This window comes from Quercus lobata, chromosome 10 (assembly GCF_001633185.2).
Source record: "Quercus lobata isolate SW786 chromosome 10, ValleyOak3.0 Primary Assembly, whole genome shotgun sequence".
In the NCBI taxonomy this organism is placed as follows: Eukaryota; Viridiplantae; Streptophyta; class Magnoliopsida; order Fagales; family Fagaceae; genus Quercus; species Quercus lobata.
The window spans coordinates 57,208,170-57,223,779 of NC_044913.1; the positions used below are offsets into that span (position 1 = coordinate 57,208,170).

The 15,610-nt window shown below is 31.3% G+C and overlaps 1 long non-coding RNA gene across 2 annotated transcripts; it reads right to left on the reverse strand.

Moving 5' to 3' along the window:
* Positions 1-5,919: 5,919 nt before the first annotated feature.
* On the reverse strand, positions 5,920-8,967 carry LOC115962480. Of its 2 annotated transcripts, none has more exons than XR_004085437.1 (4): positions 8,886-8,967; positions 8,617-8,667; positions 7,344-7,380; positions 5,920-5,965 (listed from the first exon to the last, which is right to left on the reverse strand). It is a non-coding gene; the product is annotated as an uncharacterized LOC115962480 (long non-coding RNA). The 2 variants fall into 2 exon arrangements; XR_004085436.1 differs by lacking the exon at positions 5,920-5,965 and adding an exon at positions 7,128-7,253.
* Between the last annotated feature and the right edge of the window lie 6,643 nt (positions 8,968-15,610).

Here is a 15,610-nt window from a genome sequence, read left to right on the forward strand (position 1 = left end):
ATTAGTTTGGAGGAAACTTCCTCTAACCCACTACATGACAGTTAAAGAGACCATCTACATCACGTGACTTTTTAAATGAGTTCTGACTTGTTTAAATAATGCACATGGATAATCTTATAAGGACAAAATTTAGCTACAAAATTGGTTGTAGTTTACGACTACAACTATACTCAATTCTTTTTATTGGAAGTGAATTTTGACAAATTTACCATTGGATTTTATTTTCGTCTTATATCCTCCATGCTTGCAATATTTCTAGAAAATTAAAGATCAATAGCTATGTCATCAATAAATTGTTTAAATTGCAAGTTTTTGTAGTTTAAAATTATGCATAAAATATGTATCTTATAGATTATATAGTAAATAATATTTGATTGGCACAAAATTTGATATGTGTATGAAAAGCGTAAAGCACATGCAATCTAGCGATTAGATTTTTGAAATATGTAGTAATGTTAATGATAATGAGTAAGATTGTAGTCTCAAGTTACAACCAATTTTATAGTTAAACTTTGTCCATCTTATAAATCATCACATAGTAAATTGGAAGAAATTCCTCCAAACTAGTTTAAAGGAAAACCTTGTCTTGCAAATGCTTTGTTTGTCTTCTTGCCGCAGTAATCCTTTATATGGATCTTTTCACTAATGAATCTCATCTGCACAAATTGAAACTTTTGGCCCTCCAAGGAACTCCTTGAAGATTTGATACAGTAAACTCAATAGAAAGGATTTCTATGGTTTTAAACAAGTCTCGCACTAACTCCATCTTTGGGATCAAAAGAAGAATAGGTATATGAAAGTTCAAATAGTGTATAAAACACTTTGAACGTTTAGACCCCCAATTTACAAATTACCAATTTAAGCTTAATGACAAACAATTAATTTGTGGAATATGAACATAAGCTTAAAACAAAATTGATAAACAATCTAAACCAAATAAAATCACATCCATAGCAGAAATTAAATGGAAAAGATTAAGAGAAGAGAGATGCAAACACAAGGACAACACACGATGTGTTATCGAAGAGGAAACCGAAACTCTCGACGTAAAACCTCTCCGCCGCCTTCAAGCAGTAAACAATCCACTAAAGAATGTAGTTGGGATAGATGAACAGTAGAAGACCCTCCAAGCCTAATCTATCCAATATACCTAAGCCCTCCAAGCTCCTACTCCAACGAGGTTACGCCGAACCTATTTCTTCTTTAGTTTACCGGATTCCGCTACTTGACCATAGCATCAACCAATATGAAATTGGTCCCTTCTTAACTGCTTCCCAAACACCAAATGGCCTTCTCATAGATATGGGTATGGTGGGAAAATGTTTTGGTAATGTACCTCTCAAGGATTTGACAATGGAGAGGAATAGAGTAGAGAAATTTGAAGGGTCTCTATGTGAAGATTGTGGATGAATCAATCTTGTTTTTTTTAGGGTTTCTCTCTCAAAATTCTCTCTAGAAGCTCTCTAAATATCGTGGATATAAGGGTCTATATAGAGTAATGTGAGAAGGAATGCGAAAAGTCAATTTTCCCAAATAGGATGGTCTGGCGAATTGGCCCCGCGACTGGGCTGAGTGCCGAGTTCAAGCCACGAGCTAACGGCCTAGCTAGCCTGGGACTTTTGTCCTGTAGTGCAACAGCTGGCATGACTCTTCAGCTCCCCTGCATGCTTCACACGTGTGCCAACTTTGGCGGTTTGCCAGTCGTGAGTCACCCGCAAGTTCCAGCCGCGAGTCACCCGTAAGTTCCAGCCGCGAGTCTCTGCATCCTTGCATAATTTGAGCATTTCTTCACACTCTCTCACTTACTACCCTTACATGATTCCCACCTAAATACAAGGTTACTAATTGTTAAAATACAAGCAAATTTGGCACGGAATAAAACTAACAAGATGGTTGATAAAATTCAACCTTATAGTATATCAAGGTATTTTCAGTTTGGGTCAAGAGAAAGAAGACATCAAGATTTGAATAAGAGGACTCTGGTATATCACTCTTCAATCACCTCAAGAAATCATGTAACCTTATGTTTATGTAGTGGCACAAAGTAGAGTATAATCAAGTCTTTGAGTTACACTCCATTTCAAATTTTACACATCTCACTTGACCGTACAACTTGCAATTTACTCATGAACTCATTGTTTGTTGAGTTATAATTGCACGAGCGATCTTGATCTTTACTTGAGTGGACTTGTTATCTTTCAAACTGTTTCAATAACATTATGATAGACTTTGTAACATGGAATATATTAATCTAAAACCTACTTGTGGCATTTTCAATTTTTAGGAAAAAGAAGAAAAAAGAAAAATTACTTCCTTCCAAATTGTTAGGACTTATGCCTCTATTTCATTTTATGATGAACTAAAATGAAGTTCTTTTTGAAAAGTCAAAAATATATATAAATTTCCTAACACACTCCTTACTTTATGCAAAAATTCAATACCACTCTTTCATTAAAGTTTAAATTAATGAGGATAGTGTTGGAATTCGCAAACATATAAAATTTTTTTAATATAAAAGAAAATGCATTAAATGGTATTTCCTTAAAATGTTGAATTTTCTAAATAAGCTTGTTAACAAGTTTAGGGGGTGTAACAAATTAAACTCTATCGATTCAAAAGTAACAAACTAAACAATGTAATTTCTAAAGTAACAAATAAAATCTTTTTTTTAGTAGGAAAAAAAAATCTTGAAATTTTAAAAAGAAACAAATTAATTCTCAATTTTTTTTTTTTTTTTTTTTTGGATGGGATTTGAAGGTTTAATTTGTTGAGTTTGAAACTAAAAAAATTTAATTTGTTACACCCTTTAATTATAGATTTTTAGATGTAACATAACAGTGTCTATTTTAATTACGAAATATACAAAATTGTTGTTGTTGTTTTTATATTTGGTTGAGAAAAATACAATTTTATTTTTATTTTTATTTTGTTTGAGTTTCAACCAATTTAATTTTATGAAATAAATAAAGAAGCTTATCATTATCTGAATGCCTTTTGAGATAACTCTATCGAGAAAGTGATTTCTCAGCTTCTAATTAATAGATGGCACCTACTTTCCAGCCTCATTAATATATATAAATATATATATATATATATATATATATATATATATATATATATCTGGCATCTTCTTATGTGTGTGTTTTTATTAATTTATTTTAGTATTTATATTCTTTCCCCTTTGGCTCGGTCAGCAACTCAGCATGTATTAAATTCCTCAGCTGTGGCCTTTATGAAATTTCCAAAAGTTGGCCATGTGAATTAGCAGCAACTAACTATAGACAGGGTCAACAACACATTAATGTCTTCCATTAATAATTGAAGTATATCATCATCCAAGAATTACGCTTCTGAATATTTTTCTTGTTATTTTGGTTCCTTATTTTCTGCTAACATGTACCCTCCCCTATTCCGAGATAAAACAAATACATATGAAACAAATATAAAAAAAAAAAAAAAAGTATTCTGTACATTTATTACCTGCAAGATCAGAGATTTTTTTAAAAAAATAAACAATAATACTTATTAGAACACATATGAAAATTGTAATACTAATATTTTAAACCGGGTTTATAATACATTACATAACCAGAGTACAACTACAAAATGACGTAATTGTATACTAGTATTATAAACAGCGAACACTAGACACACACAACTAATGTAGGATAAATATCTCTATATATATATATTTGAGTAAACAGTAATATTTATTAGAACACACACGAAAATAGTAATACTAATGTTTTAAATCAAGTTTATAATACATTATATAACCAGATTACAACTACAAAATAACCTAACATTTGTAGTTGTAGACTGAGGAACTTTTTTAGTTGTTTCTTCTTACAAGAACAAATTAGAAAAATCACGGATATTCCATAATATAAATATAAATATAAATATAAATATATATTTATTTATTTATTTATATAAAAGAGAGAATTAGTACGTACCAAACCCATCGTTATATTCCTTAATACTTAAGAGTTAAGGGTAAGGGTAGAGAAACCAAAGTACGTACATTATATTATTAATTAATTTGTTTTGCATGTTACAAGGCATATATATAGGAGTAAGGAGTGAACTCCGTGCAATGACGATGGTTCTGCTTCTTCATTAATATTGCACTGATAAGTTTTTCTAGTACTCTCTCTCTCTCTCTCTCTTGTGGTAATTTCTTTTTAATTAGTTTGTTTGGGTTTTACGAAGTTGAGTTTGAGCACACACGCAATTGTAGCAATCTCTCTACTCTCAAGGACACCTTGGGTTAGTTGAATCACAAACTTCTACTCTATTATTTTACACGTGACTACACAACACCACAAATTGGCTGACAATATTTTTAATCATGTGTTGTTTATTAGTTTATTGCATGCTTAACGTAAAATTTCAACCATTTATTAATGATTCAAATGAAATAGTTGTAGGTACGTAGAAACTATGGCATCGATAAGGATATATTAATACTAAAATCATTTGGATTATATTTTGGATTTGGAAGCCAGTCTTCTTCTTCTTCTTTAATTAATTAATACTAGTCGCTAACCCGTGCGATGCACGGAAAAACTATTTTGTATAAAGATGAAACATTAAATTACTTAATGAAAAATAGAAATCAAACTTAAGTTTAAAATAAAATGAAGAATTAAATCTTAAGAATTAATCAATATTTCCAATAAATTGAAAAAAAAAAAAAACTTTAAAAAGTGTTTTTTGGTAAGCCTGGCAATAGAACAGGTTGATAACGAAAACAACAATAAATGAAATTTTCCGATAGTTAGAAGCACCAACAACAAACAGGCAAAAAAATTTCAAAATTTCAATTTCATACTCTAATTGAAAAGAATTATAAGAATTGTCGTAGCAGCATAATTATTTTGACTCTAATCATCTCCCAAAGACTCATCTAAACTACAATTCAATCAAATATAGAATACAAATCAGACACAAGTACCCTCTAATATAATTATTTACATAAAAAGAATTGGGTCGAAAAAAAAATCAGCACAATCTATTAAACAATAAAATTTCAATATAATCTTTGGAGAATATCTCTCCCATTGTCATCTTCATTGTTGTACATGATATGACATGGCTTCAAACTGTTGGCAGGAGGAGTCAGATGTTCCAAAAGAAACTCATTTGTTGACTATGGTAAAACTCATTCGATTGTGAACTATAGTAATTCTCATTGCATGCAGCAAGTACTATCAACAAACCACAAATTTACTCTATCTTAGCAAATAGAAAAAGAGGCTAAAGCAAGGAAAAAAGAAGAATGATTCATGTAAAGCTTTACGTAGGCATTTGAATTGATGTAAGTGCTATATAATGTCTCAGTTGTAACCTTAATAGAGGACAACTCATTCAGCCCAGGAAAACTTTTTCAAAATAAAAAGAGAGCAAAGAACGAAGCATTGAAAATATCAGTTTGAATACCAAGCTACTGTATTATTTGGAAAAAGAAAATAAGAAAAAAGACTATTCAATGCATTGAATTAAATACCTTAGAAACAAAGTTCTACCAAGCACCTATCTAAATTTGAATGCTTGAAAGTTGAAAGTAACGTTGACAAATTGCGCTTTGACCATAAGGCTTTCATTATAAAAAAAATTTGAAAAGAACAACAATCCATCCTTCCATTATTTCTATATCAATTGAAAATCTGGCAATTGAAATCAAATCTACTGATTAAGTACATTGGCTATTTAGCAGAACCATAAAGTGGCTACAAACTAATGCAAGAGTAAGCAAGGCATTTTCTCAAACACATGGTGTGCACAAAATATTTCAATGCCTTAGTTATAAATGTTTGTTATTATAAAAATTAAAAATTAAAAACAGAAAACAATAGCATGATTGTGAAGAAAAGAATTACCAATAGCAAATCACCAAAAAGATACAATTGTATAGTATTTTAATAACTCATGTCTGTGTCCATTACTCATAGCTTTCTTTTCCCTGCAACCCATACCAACAATTTGCATTAAATAATCACAACAGAAAATCTTCTTTCATTAGTAAAATTTTCTCATAATTTCTATCTTAAAATTCACCTGCAATGAAAAAGGGATAAGTATAACAATGTAGAGTATGACAGAATTTTTAAAAGAAAAAATTCTTTAAATTTTAGTTCATACCCCTTTTAAATTTCAAAAGTGGTGTTTCCCTAACTGCCCAACACTATCATTACATACCACGGGGAATTCCATTAAGTTAAAGACATATTTTTGCAATCCTTCCAAGAAAATCAAAGTGCTACCTATCAGCAGAACAATTAACAACAATAAGAATCCAAGTTTCAACCAACATAAATTTTAGGAAACTTGCATCAAATACCAATAAGTGTATTATTCTAACAAAAAGTCACATATCCAAGTCCAAGAATTTATTATAGCCGTCAGTAGCAACCCAAAGATAAGAAAAGAGACACCTATTAAATTGGGCTATAAAAAAAACATTTGATGATTGCTACAAAAATCATGAGCTAAAGCTGAAAGTTCAATCCAAAAGTCCTAAACTTTAGGAAACTTGCATCAAATACCAATAAGTGTATTATTCTAACAAAAAGTCACATATCCAAGTCCAAAAATTTATTATAGCCGTCAGTAGCAACCCAAAGATAAGAAAAGAGACACCTATTAAATTGGGCTATAAAAAAAACATTTGATGATTGCTACAAAAATCATGAGCTAAAGCTGAAAGTTCAATCCAAAAATTCTCCATAAAACAGGAATAGAGTATGGAAAAAACAAATAGATGAAGTTTGACTTATCTCTAATTCCAACAATACGGTAACAATGCCATACAAACATATTTTGCAGCAACTTTAAATGAGAATGAATTTCATTGTTACAACATGGTAAGAAAAAAAAAGATTTCAATTTCATTGAGACATTCTGTCAAACACTTAGGGTGATGGGAAGGATTTTAACAAAACAGACATAACTTTTTAACCAAACCTTTAATTTTCATTGATTCTAATTTCTCTGGGTCATTTTGTCAAACACTTAGGGTTGGCTTATTTTCACAAAGGATACCGATTCTTACATCATTCTCTCAACCATTATACCAGCAAAAACATGAGAAAGAGAAAATTACAGAGAGAAAAAGCAAGAAAGCTGGTGAATTTGTCAAACAAAATTGGATTTTGAATAACATATGGAAGACTTTGTATGTTTTGAATAAAAGGAAGATCGATTTGTTCCAGAAGATGATTTGCGATGTCGTTGAGTTCTTTGGATTATGCCTGTTTAGAGAGGAAAAGGGGTATGAACTAAAATTCCTAAATTGACAACAAACCATAATTGAAGAGAATATTAGAAAAAGAAATTCATACCTTTGCTGTGATGAAATTAGAGTATTCCACTTCATCTCTGCAAAGAAATTGAATAATTTAAATCCAAAGAGATGAATTAATATATATATATATATATATATATATATATATAAAAGAAAACATTTAATCAGTCACATCAGAATCCTATTTTCTAAGCCCTATGTGCAGAGAGAGAGGGGGAAAGCAGTCCATTTACAAACTTAATGGGAAAATAGGCATGCATTCTACAAAATATAAAAATTTCTTCCTCTAGCATGCCATAATTAGGCATCCAGTAAAACGAAATTTTTCTAGTTTGCCATAACAATAAGATGAGATTTATGGTTTGCTGAGGCTTCTTATAGATTCAACAGGCAGAGGTATACATACAATTTTCCCTATTGTCCATTTATCAACTTGATAGTTTCTAATACCAAAAAGTACATTGTATGTCTATCACAGATTCTTTCAATGTCATAAAAAGAAAATGCAAATCTTCCTTCATTTCCTTGGAACTTTAAGTGAAGTTGCCTTCAGAAAATTTTCTAGTAAAAAATCAGCTTGCACATATAACACCCATAAAAACCAAACAATTTCACCAAGACCCTATTTTCATTACCTAACCCTTGTTCATCATTCCCCCCTCCCTCCCAACTTCACACAGTCTCAAACATTTCTCATCACATTCCATCAAAGCCAGCACAAGTTTCTAAACTATAAACAATCAGCAAAATAATTAATTTAACATTAAAAAAAGAAAAGAGAAAAAGAATCACCCTCATAACCTATATACAATTTATCTCATCATCAGAATGCACAAAACCCATAAAAAATTTAAAAACAAACAACACTTTCACTAACCAAAAAGCAGACTCCATTGGAACATTGACCCCAAAAAACTCCCATTTTCAAATAGCAACATCCCAAAGATAACACATTTATAAACTGCAAGCCAAGTAAACAATTAACAAAAACCAAACTTTAAATAACAAAATGTGTTTTCTTATCAAAACTTTGAATAACAAAAAAAAAAAAAACTTATTGTTGAGTTACACAAACACCCAATGGGTTTTAAAATCCATGATCTCATCCTACAACTTGGGGGAAGGAAGTGCCATTTGTGCCAAAGCTCATTCCTACCAAAACTTCACAAAAATTGAGAATGGCACACGCATTGTCAAATACACAAAGGATTTGAACCAAGTATAACAGCTACATATACCCAGAGGCTCCAAAAGTACAAAGAACCCCACCACAAAAAATAAAAATCCAAAGACAATTCATATAAAATTACCTGAAGCTTCTTGGCAAGGGCCACTACTTCATCCAAGTTTGCATTACTTTCCTGTTACAAAGATAACAATGCCAAATGATTGGTTTTGTGGGAGATTCTTAAATTCTATTAAAAAAAAAAAAAAAAAACAGCTGACTATTATTAAAAAAAAAAAATAGAAACAACAAAAAATAAAAATTTTCACATCTACTTCTGATTCCATTGATTAAATTGAGTAAGCAACAGGAATTTCACCTCCTATTAGCACAATGACCTAAAAGATGACTCACCTCCAGGGTTTTGCCATCAGGGGCTATATCCCTGTCATGGAAGCACCACCAATCAACTCCAAGCTTGTTCATGAATCCGCCAACTGAAATTGTAAAATTTGAAAACGTATAACAAATCTAATTTACCTTTTAGATTTGTTTTTTTTTTAAAAAAAAAAAATCAGAGAAAGAATGGGAACCCATCGGTGGAGGAATTTTTTTTATCAAAGAAAGAGTAGGAACCCATCAGCAACGGTGTTTATGGGCGGAGGAGAATTACTTTTTGAGAGGAAGTAGGCCACAACCCGAAAATCAAAGAGAATGGTGAAGGACCCTCAAAATCAAATTGCTATCTCTGTCTCGAGGTTTCGCGGTTCTGTGTTTTTCTTTCTGGATGCGGCGGTTCTGTTTTTTTTGTAGAATAGAATCTGTCTGGGGTAGCAGAGCCACAGGTAGAAGAGGAGTGGGGGAACGATAGAGAGAGATACATTTGCGTTTGAGGGAGAGACAGAGACTGAGAAATAGGTTTTATCGGGTTTGTTTTGGGAGAAATAGTTGTTGGGTCAGAAAAGGGTTTTAACAAACAAAAATATGTTTTAAGAAAAGGGTCAGGAAAACAGATTTTTTTTTTTTAATAATTTTATTTTTTTAAATAATGCTGACGTGGAAAAATGTGGAAGCTCTAAAAGCTTCGGTTTTATATATATATATATATATATAGATAATGCTGACGTGGAAAAATGTGGAAGCTCTAAAAGCTTCGGTTTTATATATATATATATAGATTAATTGATAAGAAATATATGAGTTAGATAATTAAGATTTATCAAGCCGAAACTCTTAAATTTATTCTTTAAAAAAAATAGTATATATCTAATCGAAATTTTCAAAGTCATTGTCTAGAACTTTTCATTAACTACACAATTATCAGAGTGGAAATTAAGATGTTCCTAGTGTTTGATCAGCTATGCGTAATCTCAGGATGGCTAGAGAAACATCAAACATGTTAAATATTCCAACAAGGAAATCTAATGGACTCGTCTTAGTTAGATAAAAAAGTAGTGGTATGTGTGATTGATATATATAACTTATTATTATTATTATTATTATTAGTATTAGTATTAATTAATTAACAAATTGGGATTGAAATAATAATTAATATCTTTTAAGCTAGATTAATTGTCCACACAATTTTTATTATGTATTAATTACAAATTTACAATAAAAAATGTCAATATATTGAGAGACCATATTATGTTTATGGTAGAGTCTCGAGAGGCTTGAACTTGAACAGAAAGAAACGTTAATTCAAGGGTCAATAATGGCATGATGCTCATGTATAATAAATAATAATTAAAAAAGAAAAAAAGAAAGTAAAAGGAGTTGTTGGAGTAGTAGTGCGCACATGACATGGGCCCCACCTCGATCGGGCCTAGATGATTGGGTTGTAGTATTTCTTTTCTTTCTTTCTTTTCTTTTTTTTTTTCTTTTTTTTTTTTAAAATAAAAAAGAAGGTTCCTGTGCTGTGAACTGCATGCCATGAATGCACGCAAGAATTAGTTAGGGAATAAGTCAAAAACTTTGTGGACACACAGAGAAATCAACAATATCTTGTCTTTTTTATATACTATTACTATCTTGTAATTGAAGGCATGTGGCATTTCATGCTCTTTCGCTTTCCTGTTTCTCTTTGTCCCTGTTTCGTCAATTAAGTTCCTCATCCAATCAAACAAAAACCTCCATCCTCCAATAAATAATTCACTGGATCCCCAAATTTGTCTAAATTAATCTCTGTTATTTTTCTTTCACATATATAGATCGCAACACCATTTTTTTATTTAGGTTCTGAACTCAAGCAATTTAAAGGTCTAACAATCAATTTTTCTTTTCTTTTCTTTTTTAAAGCAACATTGCAGATGGCTAATTTTGTCCTATAAGATTCTCAAAAAATATAATATTAATTTTTTTTTTAAATAAAATCTGTCCTATAAGAATTATTTTCTCGTTTTCATTTTCATGTTTCTTTGGTTTGGGTCCTTTGGGAGATGTGGAAAGCATTTTCTCCATGATGTTGTCTTGTCATTGGGTGATTTTGGACTCTTGACTACCATTATATTTCTTAGAAAAAAAAAAAAAAAAATCTTATCACAAAGTCATACAATTAAATATCATGATCATCTATATAATAACTAATAGCCGAAACGTTTGACTTTTTGTTGACCTTACCTCATTGCACCATGTGGCTACATAAATTAATGCCACGTCTACCATTAAAAAAAGTAGAACAATGTATCTTTTCGGTGGTGACTTATTTAGTTTCATTGGGTAACTACTTATTTGTTTATATACGCTGATTATGTTGTGTTTTCTTCTTTTCGTTTTTCCGTTTTCTGTTTTTTTTTCCCCCGCTGCAAGAACAAACTCAGCGAACGTTGTGAACCAAAAACAGAGTGTCCTTGATGCTACTGCTACTGGTAATTCTTTTCTTCACAAACATTAGTTGGTCTTGCTTACTCTTGCATTAGTTGGTCTAACTCTTTCAAACCCACACCGTTTCATTGGGTAGTTATTTACAGTGAAGATTGTGGAGAAAAAACAGAGTAACCCAGCACAGGTTGTGGAGAAAAAACAGAGTAACCCACAAAATCGCTACGGTAACCTTCCACTAATTTGGTAGAAATATTGGTTTTCCATTGTATGTTTTGATTTATACAACTTTAGTAAATTTTCTAAATTACGCTATGTTTGCTTTGGCGATAGAAAAAAACAATGTTTCCAGACTCCGATTTTGATGTTCTTAGTGTCCGTTTTTCTGTTCTCTATGAATGTTGGGTTTTCCTTTTTCAGATTTTAGGACTCAATTTACATTCGGTGGTCATATAGATTTTGATGTTGGATTACATAGTAACGTTGGGTTACTATCTTTTGTTTGCTTTTTGTTTTCTTCTCTCCATTTTTCTTTTTTTTTTTTTTCCGCTGTGACAACAGACCCAGTGAAGGTTCTTCACAAATATTAGTTGCTCTTGCTTATTCTTGCATTAGTTGCTCTAACTCTTTCAAACCCATATTGTTGACATTTCGTTTTCTGTTTTGTGTTTTGTTTTTTCCCTCTGTTAGAAGGAACCCAGCAAAGGTTGTGGAGAAAAAAAACAGAGTAGCCCAGCAAAATCATTACGGTAACTGATTTATTCTTTTCTAATATTATTACTTTTTCAAACAACAACTTTAGACAACCTTACAATGCAACAGTAAAACGAATATAGTAAATAGAATATGTTTGTTTTGGCGATTTAAAAACAAATGTTAGACATGTTGATGAGAAATATAAAAGCCATGGAAGAAGGTTTTTGGCATTACAGGAACTGTTCAATTTGTCAACAGATTGTATATTTCTGTTTTATTTTTTTTCCTTAATAATAAGGAATGTTAATAGCTAAGACATTGAAATTTTGTGCATACCATTTGTTTGATAAAATGCCTTACTCTTGGCTTACTTACTCTTACTTACCGTATTTAATATAGGATTCATTTATGACAGTGCCGATTTGTAATGATGATATAGGATTCAATAGATTTTTTTTAAAAAAAAAATCAAAGTAACCTTAGTATTATTATTACAATAAGAAGCTACGAACATGTGGCTTCTAATATATTAAACGTAGCATAAACACGCTATGATTATTAAAAAAGAATAATCATGAATTTCTTCACTATTAGCACAAAAACTTTTATTCCTCCATCTCATATATTAAATGTAGCATAGCATATAGGTTCAAAAATCAAAAGAGATTTACAAAAACAATCACAGCAGAAAACTAGAACACCAAGAAATAAGTTTTTCTTTAATTATAAAACTCAATCACATATTATACAATGGTAGAACTTTGTTTCTAAGGTATTTAATTTAATGCTTGGTAAATGAGTTTCTTTTGGAACATGTGGCTCCTCCTGCCACTGGTTTGAAGCCATATCATATCTGTACTGCATTAAAAATGGAAAGCAAATGGCTGTTTCTAAGCAGATCAAATAAACATGAATGGGTTTAGGTGAACATGGCTTATGAACCTAACTGATAGTTTAAATTTTAAAATTAAAAAGTTATAATAAAACTTATTTTGCAGGTCCTTTCATTTTTGGATAAAGAGCTGCATACTTTTTGAAAGAATATTCCCCTTTTTAACGTCTATTTGCTATCTTTTATTTATACAATAATAGTTAAGATTGGATCTTCTATAAATACTACGTTTTTTATTATATCAGTATGGAGTCCACTTTATTTTCAAGAGCGAGAAGAAAACTGATTCTATCACAGAAACGAAACAGAAATGTACCTACCAAATTTACAAATTCTTCATTAAAGGGAAGTCCTTCAGATGTTTCAGTAACTAGAAGAATGCTGTTAAATAAAAAAAGAAATGTTTCTGATGGTGTATCCAGTCCCTTATCTTGTGGTGATGCTTTACAAGGAGAAGTTTCAATAGAAAGAGACTCAATTTCTTGGAATGTATTGTCGCACACCACTATTCATGAAACGCAATCATTGCATTCTGGAAGCAATGATGAAACATTTGTAAGAAGAACTCGACGGAGACAATATAATCCTGAAGCTGAAAATACAAACTCATTAGTGAATATATTAGGAAGAACTATTGTGAATGAAGATGGGAGTGTTACCACCAATATAACTGAGCAACAATTGCCTTCGCTAGAAGGTAGCATTCTATCTGCTGCAGCTGAAGGTATATTAAGAATTCTATTATATTAAATAGAAATTTTGCTTTGAAGAATTCGTTTTTGATTTTGTTTACATCTTAGACCTGGAACGGACAAATGATAGTGAAAGCTCAACAATGAATATTACAGTAGCTGAACATGATTTTTGTGATGACTCTGATAGAGAAGCAAATAATCTTTCAACCTTTGACCCTAGACGAAAACATCGTAAGTATTACAATTTTTAGTCCTCAATACCAACCTTAAATATTAGGTTCCCAAAAAATGATCCTTCAATTTTTTTGTAGGAAAATTTATGGACGCAATGAATTTAGGACCTCCAACACAAGTATGTGAACACTGTGGAGCTCAACTTTGGTATGAGGAGAGAACAATTAAATCTAGAAAGCCTAAGAAGCCTAAATTCAGTTTATGTTGTTCAGAAGGCAGAGTTGAACTTACATTTTTGAAGGATCCTCCACCTTTTCTTAAAAGATTGCTCAGCATAAGCAATGATCAGAGATCAAATAAATTTCGAGTGGGGATAAGAATCTATAATTCTCTCTTCGCTTTCACTTCTTTGGAAGGTAATATAGATCGTTCAGTGAATAATGGTACTGCTCCATATGTTTTCCGTCTAAATGGCCAAAATCATCATAGAATTGGATCTCTTATTCCTGTTGATGGCCAAAAGACACAATTTGCACAGCTTTATATTTATGATACTAAGAATGAGATAGCAAACAGAATTGATTCCGTTACATCTGCTAGGGGTGTACACGGTTCGGTTCGGTCGGTTTTGGAGACACTTTTTGCACCACACCTGTGGGGTGCGGTTTCACCAAATGCTTAACCACACCTCACTTTTGAAAGATAAAAACCGGTCTACACAAAGTGCGGTTAATCTTAGCGGTTCGGTGCGGTTCGTTCGGTTATATGGGCTGGATTTTTAAAGATTCCTATTCCAAGTTTTGGGCTTTCAAGCCTTAAAAAAATAGTGTTCTGAGCCCATTATAATTTCTTTTTAACTTTTAACTAAGTCTTTCTTTATCAAGTTTCAACCACAAGAAAGACTACTCCAAACCTGCCACCAAACTCCTATCATTCCAAATCAAATACACAATGTATCAAGTCTCAACTATAATTTAACTTAAATTCATCCTGTCAAACTAAGCATGTAATTATTAAAAACATTAACACATTAATAAAACTAAACCTGTCACAACATTCCAAATCAAACACAATTATAAAATATCAAGACACAACATTCCAACATGGCAACAACATTAACATTAATATTTCTATTATAGTAATCACATCAAATATAAACAGTAGCACAGCCCCAAGGAGGAGTAGTAGTGCAACACTACAAAATAGTCAAGTAATGCTTAAGAAGCACAATACAAATATACATAATGAATGCTGGACCTGAATATACACTGGTATACTACACAACTACATATTTTTCACAAAAAATGAAGGCAGTCTAGTCTACTAAGACTAATAGTGTTTCATTCAGTGCTTGTGTTGTCATGTGTGCAACTAGTAAACAAAAATAAAGCAGAAAGTAGCAAAGAAGCATCAAGCCAGCAGCCAGCAACCAGCAGCAGCCCAAGCAATTCAACCACAAAAATTTTTTGCAATCAGCCAGCCTCCAAGTCATCATATACAAAAAACTCCATTCCTACAATGTCAATCCCCAAAAAATAATGATAAGTAGAAAGTAGACAGCAATACATGACAATTAACACCATTACAAACAGCAACCAACAAACATAAGCAAATTACATTAAATTTTTAAGTTACCTTAGGTAGCTAAGTCCAAAAAACAACCCCACCTTCCAAATCAGTCTAGAACAAAATCTGTACCCACAATGGGTTTTGGTGCAAGCTCTAAAAGGGGAAAAAAAAAACAAAACAAATTGTATATAAATAATAACTCTCAAATAAATAAATAACATAAATACAAGAGAATTTATAAATAATAAAAGCAGAAAAAGATTAGAAAAGAACATAAACACATTACCCGATTC